Source organism: Pan paniscus, chromosome 22 (genome assembly GCF_029289425.2).
Source record: "Pan paniscus chromosome 22, NHGRI_mPanPan1-v2.0_pri, whole genome shotgun sequence".
NCBI classification, from domain to species: Eukaryota; Metazoa; Chordata; class Mammalia; order Primates; family Hominidae; genus Pan; species Pan paniscus.
The window spans coordinates 5,667,368-5,687,326 of NC_073271.2; positions in this window are offsets into that span (position 1 = coordinate 5,667,368).

Here is a 19,959-nt window from a genome sequence, read left to right on the forward strand (position 1 = left end):
AATATCAAAAGGACACCAAATATATCTTATATAGTGTACATAAAATATCAAAATGTACAGTAAATATATTTCATATATTGTACATATAACATTAACTAAAAGTACACCAAATACATTTTATATACAGTAAATAAAATATCAAAAATACAGTAAATATATATTACATACTGTACATAAAATATCAAAAATGCACCAAATATGTGTTATATATACTGTAAATATCAAAAACTACAGTAAACATATTCAATGTACTGTATATAAAATATCAAAAATTACACCAAATATAAATTAAATACTGTAAATGAAATATCAAAAAGGACAGTAAATATATACTACACACCCTGTGTAAAATATCAAAAATTACACCAAATATATATTATATAATTTACATAGAATATAAAAAGGACACCAAATATATCTTATATATTGTACATAAAATATCAAAAAGTACAGTATAAATATTTCATACATTGTACATATATTATTAACTAAAAGTACACCAAATACATTTTGTATACTGAAAATAAAATATCAAAAAGTACAGTAAATCTATATTACATACTGTACATAAAATATCAAAAAGTACACCAAATATGTGTTATATATACTGTAAATAAACTATCAAAAACTACAGTAATTATATTTAATATACTGTACATAAAATATCAAAAATTACACCAAAGGAATGTTATTTACTGTAAATAAAATATCAAAAAGTACAGTAAATATATCTTACACACCCTATGTAAAATATCACAATCTACACCAAATATATATTATATAATTTACATAAAATATCAAAAGGACACCAAATATATCTTATATAGTGTACATAAAATATCAAAATGTACAGTAAATATATTTCATATATTGTACATATAATATTAACTAAAAGTACACCAAATACATTTTATATACAGTAAATAAAATATCAAAAAGTACAGTAAATATGTATTACATACTGTACATAAAATATCAAAAAGTACACCATATATGTGTAATATATACTGTAAATAAACTATCAAAAACTACTGTAATTATATTTAATATACTGTACATAAAATATCAAAAATTAAACCAAATGTATATTATATACTGTAAATAAAATATCATCAAGTACAGTAAATATATATTACACACCCTATGTAAAATATCACAAACTTCACCAAATATATATTATAAAATTTACATAAAATATCAAAAGGACACCACTTATATCTTCTATACTGTACATAAAATATCAAAATGTACAGTAAATATATTTCATATATTGTATATATAATATTAACTAAAAGTACACCAAATACATTTTATATACTGTAAATAAATTATCAAAAATTACAGTAAATATATATTACATACTGTATATAAAATATCAAAAAGTACACCATATATGTGTTATATATACTGTAAATAAACTATCAAAGACTACAGTAATTATATTTAATATACTGTACATAAAATATCAAAAATTACACCAAATGTATATTATTTACTGTAAATAAAATATCAAAAATTACAGTAAATATATATTACACACCCAATGTAAAATATCAAAAACTACACCAAATATCTATTATAAAATTCACATAAAATATCAAAAGGACACCAAATATTTATTATATACTGTACATAAAATATCAAAAAGTACAGTAAATATATTTCATATAGTGTACATATAATATTAACTAAAAGTACACCAAATACATTTCATATACTGTAAATAAAATATCAAAAAGTACAGTAAATATATATTACATACTGTACATAAAATATCAAAAAGTACACCAAATATGTGTTATATATACTGTGAATAAACTATCAAATATACAGTAATTATATATAATATGCTGTACAAAAAATATCAAAAATTACACCAAATGTATATTATATACTGTAAATAAAATATCAAAAAGTACAGTAAATATATATGGCATAACCTAGGTAAAATATCAAAAACTACACCAAATATATATTATATAATTTACAGAAAATATCAAAAGGACACCAAATATATATTCTATACTGTACACAAAATATCAAAAAGTACAGTAAATATATTTCATATATCTTACATATAATATTAACTAAAAGTACACCAAATGCATTTTATATACTGTAAATAAAATATCAAAAAGTACAGTAAACATATATTACATACTGTACATAAAATATCAAAAAGTACACCAAATATGTGTTATATATACTGTAAATATCAAAAACTACAGTAATCATATTCAATGTACTGTATATAAAATATCAAAATTTACACCAAATATAAATTAAATACTGTAAATAAAATATCAAAAAGGACAGTAAATATATACTACACACCCTATGTAAAATATCAAAAATTACACCAAATATATATTATATAATTTACATAGAATATAAAAAGGACACCAAATATATCTTATATAGTGTACATAAAATATCAAAATGTACAGTAAATATATTTCCTATATTGTACATATAATATTAACTGAAAGTACACCAAATACATTTTATATACAGTAAATAAAATATCAAAAATACAGTAAATATATATTACATACTCTACATAAAATATCAAAAAGTACACCAAATATGTGTAATATATACTGTAAATAAACTATCAAAACTACACTAATTATATTTAATATACTGTACATAAAATATCAAAAATTACACCAAATATATATTATTTACTGTAAAGAAAATACCAAAAAGTACAGTAAATATATATTACACACCCTATGTAAAATATCACAAACAACACCAAATATATATTATATAATTTACATAAAATATCAAACGGACACCAAATATACCTTATATACTGAACATGAAATATCAAAAAGTACAGTAAATATATTTCATATATTGTACATATAATATTAACTAAAAGTACACCAAATACATTTTATATACTGTAAATAAAATATCAAAAGTACAGTAAATATATATTACATTCAGTACATAAAATATCAAAAAGTACACCAAATATGTGTTATATATACTGTAAAAAAACTATCAAAAACTGCAGTAATTATATTTAATATACTGCACATAAAATATCAAAAATTACACCAAATGTATATTATTTACTGCAAATAAAATATCAAAAAGTACAGTAAATATATCTTACACACCCTATGTAAAATATCACAAAGTACACCAAATATATATTATATAATTTACATAAAATATCAAAAGGACACCAAATATACCTTATATACTGAACATGAAATATCAAAATGTACAGTAAATATATTTCATATATTGTACATATAATATTAACTAAAAGTACACCAAATACATTTTATATATTGTAAATAAAATATCAAAAGTACAGTAAATATATCATACATTCTGTACATAAAATATCAAAAAGTACACCAAATATGTGTTATATATACTGTAAATAAACTATCAAAAACTGCAGTAATTATGTTTAATATACTGTACATAAAATATCAAAAATTACACCAAATGTATATTATTTACTGTAAATAAAATATCAAAAAGTACAGTAAATATATCTTACACACCCTATGTAAAATATCACAATCTACACCAAATATATATTATATAATTTACATAAAATATCAAAAGGACACCAAATATATCTTATATACAGTACATAAAATATCGAAATTACAGTAAATAGATTTCATATATTGTACATATAATGTTAACTAAAAGTACACCAAATACATTTTATATACTGTAAATAAAATATCAAAAAGTACAGTAAATATATATTACACACCCTATGTAAAATATCACAAACTTCACCAAATATATATTATATAATTTACATAAAATATCAAAAGGACACCAAATATATCTTCTATACTGTACATAAAATATCAAAATGTACAGTAAATATATTTCATATATTGTATATATAATATTAACTAAAAGTACACCAAATACATTTTATATACTGTAAATAAATTATCAAAAATTACAGTAAATATATATTACATACTGTACATAAAATATCAAAAAGTACACCAAATATGTGTTATATATACTGTAAATAAACTATCAAAACTACACTAATTATATTTAATATACTGTACATAAAATATAAAAAATTACACCAAATGTATATTATTTACTGTAAAGAAAATACCAAAAAGTACAGTAAATATATATTACACACCCTATGTAAAATATCACAAACTACACCAAATATATATTATATAATTTACATAAAATATCAAAAGGACACCAAATATATCTTATATACTGAACATGAAATATCAAAATGTACAGTAAATATATTTCATATATTGTACATATAATATTAACTAAAAGTACACCAAATACATTTTATATACTGTAAATTAAATATCAAAATGTACAGTAAATATATATTACATTCTGTTCATAAAATATCAAAAAGTACACCAAATTTGTGTTTTATATACTGTAAATAAACTATCAAAAACTGCAGTAATTATATTTCATATACTGTACATAAAATATCAAAAATTAAACCAAATGTATATTATTTACTGTAAATAAAATATCAAAAAGTACAGTAAATATATCTTACACACCCTATGTAAAATATCACAAAGTACACCAAATATATATTATATAATTTACATAAAATATCAAAATGACACCAAATATACCTTATATACTGTACATGAAATATCAAAATGTACAGTAAATATATTTCATATATTGTACATATAATATTAACTAAAAGTACACCAAATACATTTTATATACTGTAAATAAAATATCAAAAGTACAGTAAATATATCATACATTCTGTACATAAAATATCAAAAAGTACACCAAATATGTGTAATATATACTGTAAATAAACTATCAAAAACTGCAGTAATTATATTTAATATACTGTACATAAAATATCAAAAATTACACCAAATGTATATTATTTACTGTAAATAAAATATCAAAAATTACAGTAAATATATATTACACACCCTATGTAAAATATCAAAAACTACACCAAATATATATTATAAAATTCACATAAAATATCAAAAGGACACCAAATATATCTTATACACTGTACATAAATTATCAAAAGTACAGTAAATATATTTCATATATTGTACATATAATATTAACTAAAAGTACACCAAATACATTTTATATAGTGTAAATACAATATCAAAATGTACAGTAAATATATATTACACACCATATGTAAAATATCACAATCTACACCAAATATATATTATATAATTTACATAAAATATCAAAAGGACACCAAATATATCTTATATAGTGTACATAAAATATCAAAATGTACAGTAAATATATTTCATATATTGTACATATAACATTAACTAAAAGTACACCAAATACATTTTATATACAGTAAATAAAATATCAAAAAGTACAGTGAATATATATTACATACTGTACATAAAATATCAAAAATACACCAAATATGTGTTATATATACTGTAAATATCAAAAACTACAGTAATCATATTCAATGTACTGTATATAAAATATCAAAAATTACACCAAATATAAATTAAATACTGTAAATGAAATATCAAAAAGGACAGTAAATATATACTACACACCCTATGTAAAATATCAAAAATTACACCAAATATATATTATATAATTTACATAGAATATAAAAAGGACATCAAATATATCTTATATATTGTACAGAAAATATCAAAAAGTACAGTATATATATTTCATACATTGTACATATATTATTAACTAAAAGTACACCAAATACATTTTGTATACTGAAAATAAAATATCAAAAAGTACAGTAAATCTATATTACATACTGTACATAAAATATCAAAAAGTACACCAAATATGTGTTATATATACAGTAAATAAACTATCAAAAACTACAGTAATTATATTTAATATACTGTACATAAAATATCAAAAATTACACCAAAGGAATGTTATTTACTGTAAATAAAATATCAAAAAGTACAGTAAATACATCTTACACTCCCTATGTAAAATATCACAATCTACACCAAATATATATTATATAATTTACATAAAATATCAAAAGGACACCAAATATATCTTATATAGTGTACATAAAATATCAAAATGTACAGTAAATATATTTCCTATATTGTACATATAATATTAACTGAAAGTACACCAAATACATTTTATATACTGTAAATAAAATATCAAAAATACAGTAAATATATATATAATACTGTACATAAAATATCAAAAAGTACACCAAATATGTGTAATATATACTGTAAATAAACTATCAAAACTACACTAATTATATTTAATATACTGTACATAAAATATCAAAAATTACACCAAATATATATTATTTACTGTAAAGAAAATACCAAAAAGTACAGTAAATATATATTACACACCCTATGTAAAATATCACAAACTACACCAAATATATATTATATAATTTACATAAAATATCAAAAGGACACCAAATATACCTTATATACTGAACATGAAATATCAAAAAGTACAGTAAATATATTTCATATATTGTACATATAATATTAACTAAAAGTACACCAAATACATTTTATATACTGTAAATAAAATATCAAAATTACAGTAAATATATATTACTTTCAGTACATAAAATATCAAAAGTACACCAAATATGTGTTATATATACTGTAAATAAACTATCAAAAACTGCAGTAATTATGTTTAATATACTGTACATAAAATATCAAAAATTACACCAAATGTATATTATTTACTGTAAATAAAATATCAAAAAGTACAGTAAATATATCTTACACACCCTATGTAAAATATCACAATCTACACCAAATATATATTATATAATTTACATAAAATATCAAAAGGACACCAAATATATCTTATATAGTGTACATAAAATATCAAAATGTACAGTAAATATATTTCATACATTGTACATATAATATTAACTAAAAGTACACCAAATACATTTTACATACAGTAAATAAAATATCAAAAAGTACAGTAAATATGTATTACATACTGTACATAAAATATCAAAAAGTACACCATATATGTGTAATATATACTGTAAATAAACTATCAAAAACTACTGTAATTATATTTAATATACTGTACATAAAATATCAAAAATTAAACCAAATGTATATTATATACTGTAAATAAAATATCATCAAGTACAGTAAATATATATTACACACCCTATGTAAAATATCACAAACTTCACCAAATATATATTATAAAATTTACATAAAATATCAAAAGGACACCACTTATATCTTCTATACTGTACATAAAATATCAAAATGTACAGTAAATATATTTCATATATTGTATATATAATATTAACTAAAAGTACACCAAATACATTTTATATACTGTAAATAAATTATCAAAAATTACAGTAAATATATATTACATACTGTATATAAAATATCAAAAAGTACACCATATATGTGTTATATATACCGTAAATAAACTATCAAAGACTACAGTAATTATATTTAATATACTGTACATAAAATATCAAAAATTACACCAAATGTATATTATTTACTGTAAATAAAATATCAAAAAGTACAGTAAATATATCTTACACACCCTATGTAAAATATCACAATCTACACCAAATATATATTATATAATTTACATAAAATATCAAAAGGACACCAAATATATCTTATATACAGTACATAAAATATCGAAATTACAGTAAATAGATTTCATATATTGTACATATAATGTTAACTAAAAGTACACCAAATACATTTTATATACTGTAAATAAAATATCAAAAAGTACAGTAAATATATATTACACACCCTATGTAAAATATCACAAACTTCACCAAATATATATTATATAATTTACATAAAATATCAAAAGGACACCAAATATATCTTCTATACTGTACATAAAATATCAAAATGTACAGTAAATATATTTCATATATTGTATATATAATATTAACTAAAAGTACACCAAATACATTTTATATACTGTAAATAAATTATCAAAAATTACAGTAAATATATATTACATACTGTACATAAAATATCAAAAAGTACACCAAATATGTGTTATATATACTGTAAATAAACTATCAAAACTACACTAATTATATTTAATATACTGTACATAAAATATAAAAAATTACACCAAATGTATATTATTTACTGTAAAGAAAATACCAAAAAGTACAGTAAATATATATTACACACCCTATGTAAAATATCACAAACTACACCAAATATATATTATATAATTTACATAAAATATCAAAAGGACACCAAATATATCTTATATACTGAACATGAAATATCAAAATGTACAGTAAATATATTTCATATATTGTACATATAATATTAACTAAAAGTACACCAAATACATTTTATATACTGTAAATTAAATATCAAAATGTACAGTAAATATATATTACATTCTGTTCATAAAATATCAAAAAGTACACCAAATTTGTGTTTTATATACTGTAAATAAACTATCAAAAACTGCAGTAATTATATTTCATATACTGTACATAAAATATCAAAAATTAAACCAAATGTATATTATTTACTGTAAATAAAATATCAAAAAGTACAGTAAATATATCTTACACACCCTATGTAAAATATCACAAAGTACACCAAATATATATTATATAATTTACATAAAATATCAAAATGACACCAAATATACCTTATATACTGTACATGAAATATCAAAATGTACAGTAAATATATTTCATATATTGTACATATAATATTAACTAAAAGTACACCAAATACATTTTATATACTGTAAATAAAATATCAAAAGTACAGTAAATATATCATACATTCTGTACATAAAATATCAAAAAGTACACCAAATATGTGTAATATATACTGTAAATAAACTATCAAAAACTGCAGTAATTATATTTAATATACTGTACATAAAATATCAAAAATTACACCAAATGTATATTATTTACTGTAAATAAAATATCAAAAATTACAGTAAATATATATTACACACCCTATGTAAAATATCAAAAACTACACCAAATATATATTATAAAATTCACATAAAATATCAAAAGGACACCAAATATATCTTATACACTGTACATAAATTATCAAAAGTACAGTAAATATATTTCATATATTGTACATATAATATTAACTAAAAGTACACCAAATACATTTTATATAGTGTAAATACAATATCAAAATGTACAGTAAATATATATTACACACCATATGTAAAATATCACAATCTACACCAAATATATATTATATAATTTACATAAAATATCAAAAGGACACCAAATATATCTTATATAGTGTACATAAAATATCAAAATGTACAGTAAATATATTTCATATATTGTACATATAACATTAACTAAAAGTACACCAAATACATTTTATATACAGTAAATAAAATATCAAAAAGTACAGTGAATATATATTACATACTGTACATAAAATATCAAAAATACACCAAATATGTGTTATATATACTGTAAATATCAAAAACTACAGTAATCATATTCAATGTACTGTATATAAAATATCAAAAATTACACCAAATATAAATTAAATACTGTAAATGAAATATCAAAAAGGACAGTAAATATATACTACACACCCTATGTAAAATATCAAAAATTACACCAAATATATATTATATAATTTACATAGAATATAAAAAGGACATCAAATATATCTTATATATTGTACAGAAAATATCAAAAAGTACAGTATATATATTTCATACATTGTACATATATTATTAACTAAAAGTACACCAAATACATTTTGTATACTGAAAATAAAATATCAAAAAGTACAGTAAATCTATATTACATACTGTACATAAAATATCAAAAAGTACACCAAATATGTGTTATATATACAGTAAATAAACTATCAAAAACTACAGTAATTATATTTAATATACTGTACATAAAATATCAAAAATTACACCAAAGGAATGTTATTTACTGTAAATAAAATATCAAAAAGTACAGTAAATACATCTTACACTCCCTATGTAAAATATCACAATCTACACCAAATATATATTATATAATTTACATAAAATATCAAAAGGACACCAAATATATCTTATATAGTGTACATAAAATATCAAAATGTACAGTAAATATATTTCCTATATTGTACATATAATATTAACTGAAAGTACACCAAATACATTTTATATACTGTAAATAAAATATCAAAAATACAGTAAATATATATATAATACTGTACATAAAATATCAAAAAGTACACCAAATATGTGTAATATATACTGTAAATAAACTATCAAAACTACACTAATTATATTTAATATACTGTACATAAAATATCAAAAATTACACCAAATATATATTATTTACTGTAAAGAAAATACCAAAAAGTACAGTAAATATATATTACACACCCTATGTAAAATATCACAAACTACACCAAATATATATTATATAATTTACATAAAATATCAAAAGGACACCAAATATACCTTATATACTGAACATGAAATATCAAAAAGTACAGTAAATATATTTCATATATTGTACATATAATATTAACTAAAAGTACACCAAATACATTTTATATACTGTAAATAAAATATCAAAATTACAGTAAATATATATTACTTTCAGTACATAAAATATCAAAAGTACACCAAATATGTGTTATATATACTGTAAATAAACTATCAAAAACTGCAGTAATTATGTTTAATATACTGTACATAAAATATCAAAAATTACACCAAATGTATATTATTTACTGTAAATAAAATATCAAAAAGTACAGTAAATATATCTTACACACCCTATGTAAAATATCACAATCTACACCAAATATATATTATATAATTTACATAAAATATCAAAAGGACACCAAATATATCTTATATAGTGTACATAAAATATCAAAATGTACAGTAAATATATTTCATACATTGTACATATAATATTAACTAAAAGTACACCAAATACATTTTACATACAGTAAATAAAATATCAAAAAGTACAGTAAATATGTATTACATACTGTACATAAAATATCAAAAAGTACACCATATATGTGTAATATATACTGTAAATAAACTATCAAAAACTACTGTAATTATATTTAATATACTGTACATAAAATATCAAAAATTAAACCAAATGTATATTATATACTGTAAATAAAATATCATCAAGTACAGTAAATATATATTACACACCCTATGTAAAATATCACAAACTTCACCAAATATATATTATAAAATTTACATAAAATATCAAAAGGACACCACTTATATCTTCTATACTGTACATAAAATATCAAAATGTACAGTAAATATATTTCATATATTGTATATATAATATTAACTAAAAGTACACCAAATACATTTTATATACTGTAAATAAATTATCAAAAATTACAGTAAATATATATTACATACTGTATATAAAATATCAAAAAGTACACCATATATGTGTTATATATACCGTAAATAAACTATCAAAGACTACAGTAATTATATTTAATATACTGTACATAAAATATCAAAAATTACACCAAATGTATATTATTTACTGTAAATAAAATATCAAAAATTACAGTAAATATATATTACACACCCTATGTAAAATATCAAAAACTACACCAAATATCTATTATAAAATTCACATAAAATATCAAAAGGACACCAAATATTTATTATATACTGTACATAAAATATCAAAAAGTACAGTAAATATATTTCATATAGTGTACATATAATATTAACTAAAAGTACACCAAATACATTTCATATACTGTAAATAAAATATCAAAAAGTACAGTAAATATATATTACATACTGTACATAAAATATCAAAATGTACACCAAATATGTGTTATATATACTGTGAATAAACTATCAAATATACAGTAATTATATATAATATACTGTACAAAAAATATCAAAAATTACACCAAATGTATATTATATACTGTAAATAAAATATCAAAAAGTACAGTAAATATATATGGCATACCCTATGTAAAATATCAAAAACTACACCAAATATATATTATATAATTTACAGAAAATATCAAAAGGACACCAAATATATATTCTATACTGTACACAAAATATCAAAAAGTACAGTAAATATATTTCATATATCTTACATATAATATTAACTAAAAGTACACCAAATGCATTTTATATACTGTAAATAAAATATCAAAAAGTACAGTAAACATATATTACATACTGTACATAAAATATCAAAAAGTACACCAAATATGTGTTATATATACTGTAAATATCAAAAACTACAGTAATCATATTCAATGTACTGTATATAAAATATCAAAAATTACACCAAATATAAATTAAATACTGTAAATAAAATATCAAAAAGGACAGTAAATATATACTACACACCCTATGTAAAATATCAAAAATTACACCAAATATATATTATATAATTTACATAGAATATAAAAAGGACACCAAATATATCTTATATATTGTACATAAAATATCAAAAAGTACAGTATATATATTTCATACATTGTACATATATTATTAACTAAAAGTACACCAAATACATTTTGTATACTGACAATAAAATATCAAAAAGTACAGTAAATCTATATTACATACTGTACATAAAATATCAAAAAGTACACCAAATATGTGTTATATATACTGTAAATAAACTATCAAAAACTACAGTAATTATATTTAATATACTGTACATAAAATATCAAAAATTACACCAAAGGAATGTTATTTACTGTAAATAAAATATCAAAAAGTACAGTAAATATATCTTACACTCCCTATGTAAAATATCACAATCTACACCAAATATATATTATATAATTTACATCAAATATCAAAAGGACACCAAATATATCTTATATATTGTACATAAAATATCAAAAAGTACAGTATATATATTTCATACATTGTATATATATTATTAACTAAAAGTACACCAAATATATTTTGTATACTGAAAATAAAATATCAAAAATACAGTAAATATATATTACATACTGTACAGAAAATATCAAAAAGTACACTAAATATGTGTTATATATAATGTAAATAAACTATCAAAAACTACAGTAATTATATTTAATATACTGTACATAAACTATCAAAAATTACACCAAATGTATATTATATACTGTAAATAAAATATCAAAAAGTACAGTAAGTACACATTACACACGCTATGAAATATCACAAACTACACCAAATATATATTATATAATTTACATAAAATATCAAAAGGACACCAAATATATCTTCTATACTGTACATAAAATATCAAAAAGTACAGTAAATATATTTCATATATTGTATATATAATATTAACTAAAAGTACACCAAACACATTTTATATACTGTAAATAAATTATCAAAAACTTCAGTAAATATATATTACATACTGTACATAAAATATCAAAAAGTACACCAAATATGTGTTATATATACTGTAAATAAACAATCAAAAACTACAATAATTATATTTAATATACTGTACATAAAATATCAAAAATTACACCAAATGTATATTATTTACTGTAAATGAAATATCAAAAATTACAGTAAATATATATTACACACCCTATGGAAAATATCACAAACTACATCAAATATATATTATAAAATTCACAAAAAATATCAAAAGGACACCAAATATATATTATATACTGTACATAAAATATCAAAAAGTACAGTAAATATATTTCATATATTGTACATGTAATATTAACTAAAAGTACACCAAATACATTTTATATACTGTAAATAAAATATCAAAAAGTACAGTAAATATATATTACATTCTGTACATAAAATATCAAAAAGTACACCAAATATGTGTTATATATACTGTAAATAAACTATCAAAAACTGCAGTAATTATATTTAATATACTGTACATAAAATATCAAAAATTACACCAAATGTATATTATTTACTGTAAATAAAATATCAAAAAGTACAGTAAATATATATTGCACACCATATGTAAAATATCACAATCTACACCAAATATATATTATATAATTTACATAAAATATCAAAAGGACACCAAATATATCTTCTATACTGTACATAAAATATCAAAAAGTACAGTAAATATATTTCATATATTGTACATATAATATTAACTAAAAGTACACCAAATACATTTTATATACTGTAAATAAATTATCAAAAATTACAGTAAATATATATTACATACTGTACATAAAATATCAAAAAGTACACCAAATATGTGTTATATATACTGTAAATAAACTATCAAAAACTACAGTAATTATATTTAATATACTGTACATAAAATATCAAAAATTACACCAAATGTATATTATTTACTGTAAATAAAATATCAAAAATTACAGTAAATATATATTACACACCCTATGTAAAATATCAAAAACTACACCAAATATATATTATAAAATTCACATAAAATATCAAAAGGACACCAAATATATCTTATATACTGTACATAAATTATCAAAATTACAGTAAATATATTTCATATATTGTACATATAATATTAACTAAAAGTACACCAAATACATTTTATATAGTGTAAATAAAATATCAAAATGTACAGTAAATATATATTACACACCATATGTAAAATATCACAATCTACACCAAATATATATTATATAATTTACATAAAATATCAAAACGACACCAAATATATCTTATATAGTGTACATAAAATATCAAAATGTAGAGTAAATATATTTCATATATTGTACATATAACATTAACTAAAAGTACACCAAATACATTTTATATACAGTAAATAAAATATCAAAAATACAGTAAATATATATTACATACTGTACATAAAATATCAAAAATACACCAAACATGTGTTATATATACTGTAAATATCAAAAACTACAGTAAACATATTCAATGTACTGTATATAAAATATCAAAAATTACACCAAATATAAATTAAATACTGTAAATGAAATATCAAAAAGGACAGTAAATATATACTACACACCGTATGTAAAATATCAAAAATTACACCAAATATATATTATATAATTTACATAGAATATAAAAAGGACACCAAATATATCTTATATATTGTACATAAAATATCAAAAAGTACAGTATATATATTTCATACATTGTACATGTATTATTAACTAAAAGTACACCAAATACATTTTGTATACTGAAAATAAAATATCAAAAAGTACAGTAAATCTATATTACATACTGTACATAAAATATCAAAAAGTACACCAAATATGTGTTATATATACTGTAAATAAACTATCAAAAACTACAGTAATTATATTTAATATACTGTACATAAAATATCAAAAATTACACCAAAGGAATGTTATTTACTGTAAATAAAATATCAAAAAGTACAGTAAATATATCTTACACACCCTATGTAAAATATCACAATCTACACCAAATATATATTATATAATTTACATAAAATATCAAAAGGACACCAAATATATCTTATATAGTGTACATAAAATATCAAAATGTACAGTAAATATGTTTCATATATTGTACATATAATATTAACTAAAAGTACACCAAATACATTTTATATACAGTAAATAAAATATCAAAAAGTACAGTAAATATGTATTACATACTGTACATAAAATGTTAAAAAGTACACCATATATGTGTAATATATACTGTAAATAAACTATCAAAAACTACTGTAATTATATTTAATATACTGTACATAAAATATCAAAAATTAATCCAAATGTATATTATATACTGTAAATAAAATATCATCAAGTACAGTAAATATATATTACACACCCTATGTAAAATATCACAAACTTCACCAAATATATATTATAAAATTTACATAAAATATCAAAAGGACACCACTTATATCTTCTATACTGTACATAAAATATCAAAATGTACAGTAAATATATTTCATATATTGTATATATAATATTAACTAAAAGTACACCAAATACATTTTATATACTGTAAATAAATTATCAAAAATTACAGTAAATATATATTACATACTGTATATAAAATATCAAAAAGTACACCATATATGTGTTATATATACTGTAAATAAACTATCAAAGACTACAGTAATTATATTTAATATACTGTACATAAAATATCAAAAATTACACCAAATGTATATTATTTACTGTAAATAAAATATCAAAAATTACAGTAAATATATATTACACACCCAATGTAAAATATCAAAAACTACACCAAATATCTATTATAAAATTCACATAAAATATCAAAAGGACACCAAATATTTATTATATACTGTACATAAAATATCAAAAAGTACAGTAAATATATTTCATATAGTGTACATATAATATTAACTAAAAGTACACCAAATACATTTCATATACTGTAAATAAAATATCAAAAAGTACAGTAAATATATATTACATACTGTACATAAAATATCAAAAAGTACACCAAATATGTGTTATATATACTGTGAATAAACTATCAAATATACAGTAATTATATATAATATACTGTACAAAAAATATCAAAAATTACACCAAATGTATATTATATACTGTAAATAAAATATCAAAAAGTACAGTAAATATATATGGCATAACCTATGTAAAATATCAAAAACTACACCAAATATATATTATATAATTTACAGAAAATATCAAAAGGACACCAAATATATATTCTATACTGTACACAAAATATCAAAAAGTACAGTAAATATATTTCATATATCTTACATATAATATTAACTAAAAGTACACCAAATGCATTTTATATACTGTAAATAAAATATCAAAAAGTACAGTAAACATATATTACATACTGTACATAAAATATCAAAAAGTACACCAAATATGTGTTATATATACTGTAAATATCAAAAACTACAGTAATCATATTCAATGTACTGTATATAAAATATCAAAAATTACACCAAATATAAATTAAATACTGTAAATAAAATATCAAAATGGACAGTAAATATATACTACACACCCTATGTAAAATATCAAAAATTACACCAAATATATATTATATAATTTACATAGAATATAAAAAGGACACCAAATATATCTTATATATTGTACATAAAATATCAAAAAGTACAGTATATATATTTCATACATTGTACATATATTATTAACTAAAAGTACACCAAATACATTTTGTATACTGAAAATAAAATATCAAAAAGTACAGTAAATCTATATTACATACTGTACATAAAATATCAAAAAGTACACCAAATATGTGTTATATATACTGTAAATAAACTATCAAAAACTACAGTAATTATATTTAATATACTGTACATAAAATATCAAAAATTACACCAAAGGAATGTTATTTACTGTAAATAAAATATCAAAAAGTACAGTAAATATATCTTACACTCCCTATGTAAAATATCACAATCTACACCAAATATATATTATATAATTTACATAAAATATCAAAAGGACACCAAATATATCTTATATAGTGTACATAAAATATCAAAATGTACAGTAAATATATTTCCTATATTGTACATATAATATTAACTGAAAGTACACCAAATACATTTTATATACTGTAAATAAAATATCAAAAATACAGTAAATATATATATAATACTGTACATAAAATATCAAAAAGTACACCAAATATGTGTAATATATACTGTAAATAAACTATCAAAACTACACTAATTATATTTAATATACTGTACATAAAATATCAAAAATTACACCAAATATATATTATTTACTGTAAAGAAAATACCAAAAAGTACAGTAAATATATATTACACACCCTATGTAAAATATCACAAACTACACCAAATATATATTATATAATTTACATAAAATATCAAAAGGACACCAAATATACCTTATATACTGAACATGAAATATCAAAAAGTACAGTAAATATATTTCATATATTGTACATATAATATTAACTAAAAGTACACCAAATACATTTTATATACTGTAAATAAAATATCAAAATTACAGTAAATATATATTACTTTCAGTACATAAAATATCAAAAAGTACACCAAATATGTGTTATATATACTGTAAATAAACTATCAAAAACTGCAGTAATTATGTTTAATATACTGTACATAAAATATCAAAAATTACACCAAATGTATATTATTTACTGTAAATAAAATATCAAAAATACAGTAAATATATCTTACACACCCTATGTAAAATATCACAATCTACACCAAATATATATTATATAATTTACATAAAATATCAAAAGGACACCAAATATATCTTATATAGTGTACATAAAATATCAAAATGTACAGTAAATATATTTCATATATTGTACATATAATATTAACTAAAAGTACACCAAATACATTTTATATACAGTAAATAAAATATCAAAAAGTACAGTAAATATGTATTATATACTGTACATAAAATATCAAAAAGTACACCATATATGTGTAATATATACTGTAAATAAACTATCAAAAACTACTGTAATTATATTTAATATACTGTACATAAAATATCAAAAATTAAACCAAATGTATATTATATACTGTAAATAAAATATCATCAAGTACAGTAAATATATATTACACACCCTATGTAAAATATCACAAACTTCACCAAATATATATTATAAAATTTACATAAAATATCAAAAGGACACCACTTATATCTTCTATACTGTACATAAAATATCAAAATGTACAGTAAATATATTTCATATATTGTATATATAATATTAACTAAAAGTACACCAAATACATTTTATATACTGTAAATAAATTATCAAAAATTACAGTAAATATATATTACATACTGTATATAAAATATCAAAAATTACACCATATATGTGTTATATATACCGTAAATAAACTATCAAAGACTACAGTAATTATATTTAATATACTGTACATAAAATATCAAAAATTACACCAAATGTATATTATTTACTGTAAATAAAATATCAAAAATTACAGTAAATATATATTACACACCCTATGTAAAATATCAAAAACTACACCAAATATCTATTATAAAATTCACATAAAATATCAAAAGGACACCAAATATTTATTATATACTGTACATAAAATATCAAAAAGTACAGTAAATATATTTCATATAGTGTACATATAATATTAACTAAAAGTACACCAAATACATTTCATATACTGTAAATAAAATATCAAAAAGTACAGTAAATATATATAACATACTGTACATAAAATATCAAAAAGTACACCAAATATGTGTTATATATACTGTGAATAAACTATCAAATATACAGTAATTATATATAATATACTGTACAAAAAATATCAAAAATTACACCAAATGTATATTATATACTGTAAATAAAATATCAAAAAGTACAGTAAATATATATGGCATACCCTATGTAAAATATCAAAAACTACACCAAATATATATTATATAATTTACAGAAAATATCAAAAGGACACCAAATATATATTCTATACTGTACACAAAATATCAAAAAGTACAGTAAATATATTTCATATATCTTACATATAATATTAACTAAAAGTACACCAAATGCATTTTATATACTGTAAATAAAATATCAAAAAGTACAGTAAACATATATTACATACTGTACATAAAATATCAAAAAGTACACCAAATATGTGTTATATATACTGTAAATATCAAAAACTACAGTAATCATATTCAATGTACTGTATATAAAATATCAAAAATTACACCAAATATAAATTAAATACTGTAAATAAAATATCAAAAAGGACAGTAAATATATACTACACACCCTATGTAAAATATCAAAAATTACACCAAATATATATTATATAATTTACATAGAATATAAAAAGGACACCAAATATATCTTATATATTGTACATAAAATATCAAAAAGTACAGTATATATATTTCATACATTGTACATATATTATTAACTAAAAGTACACCAAATACATTTTGTATACTG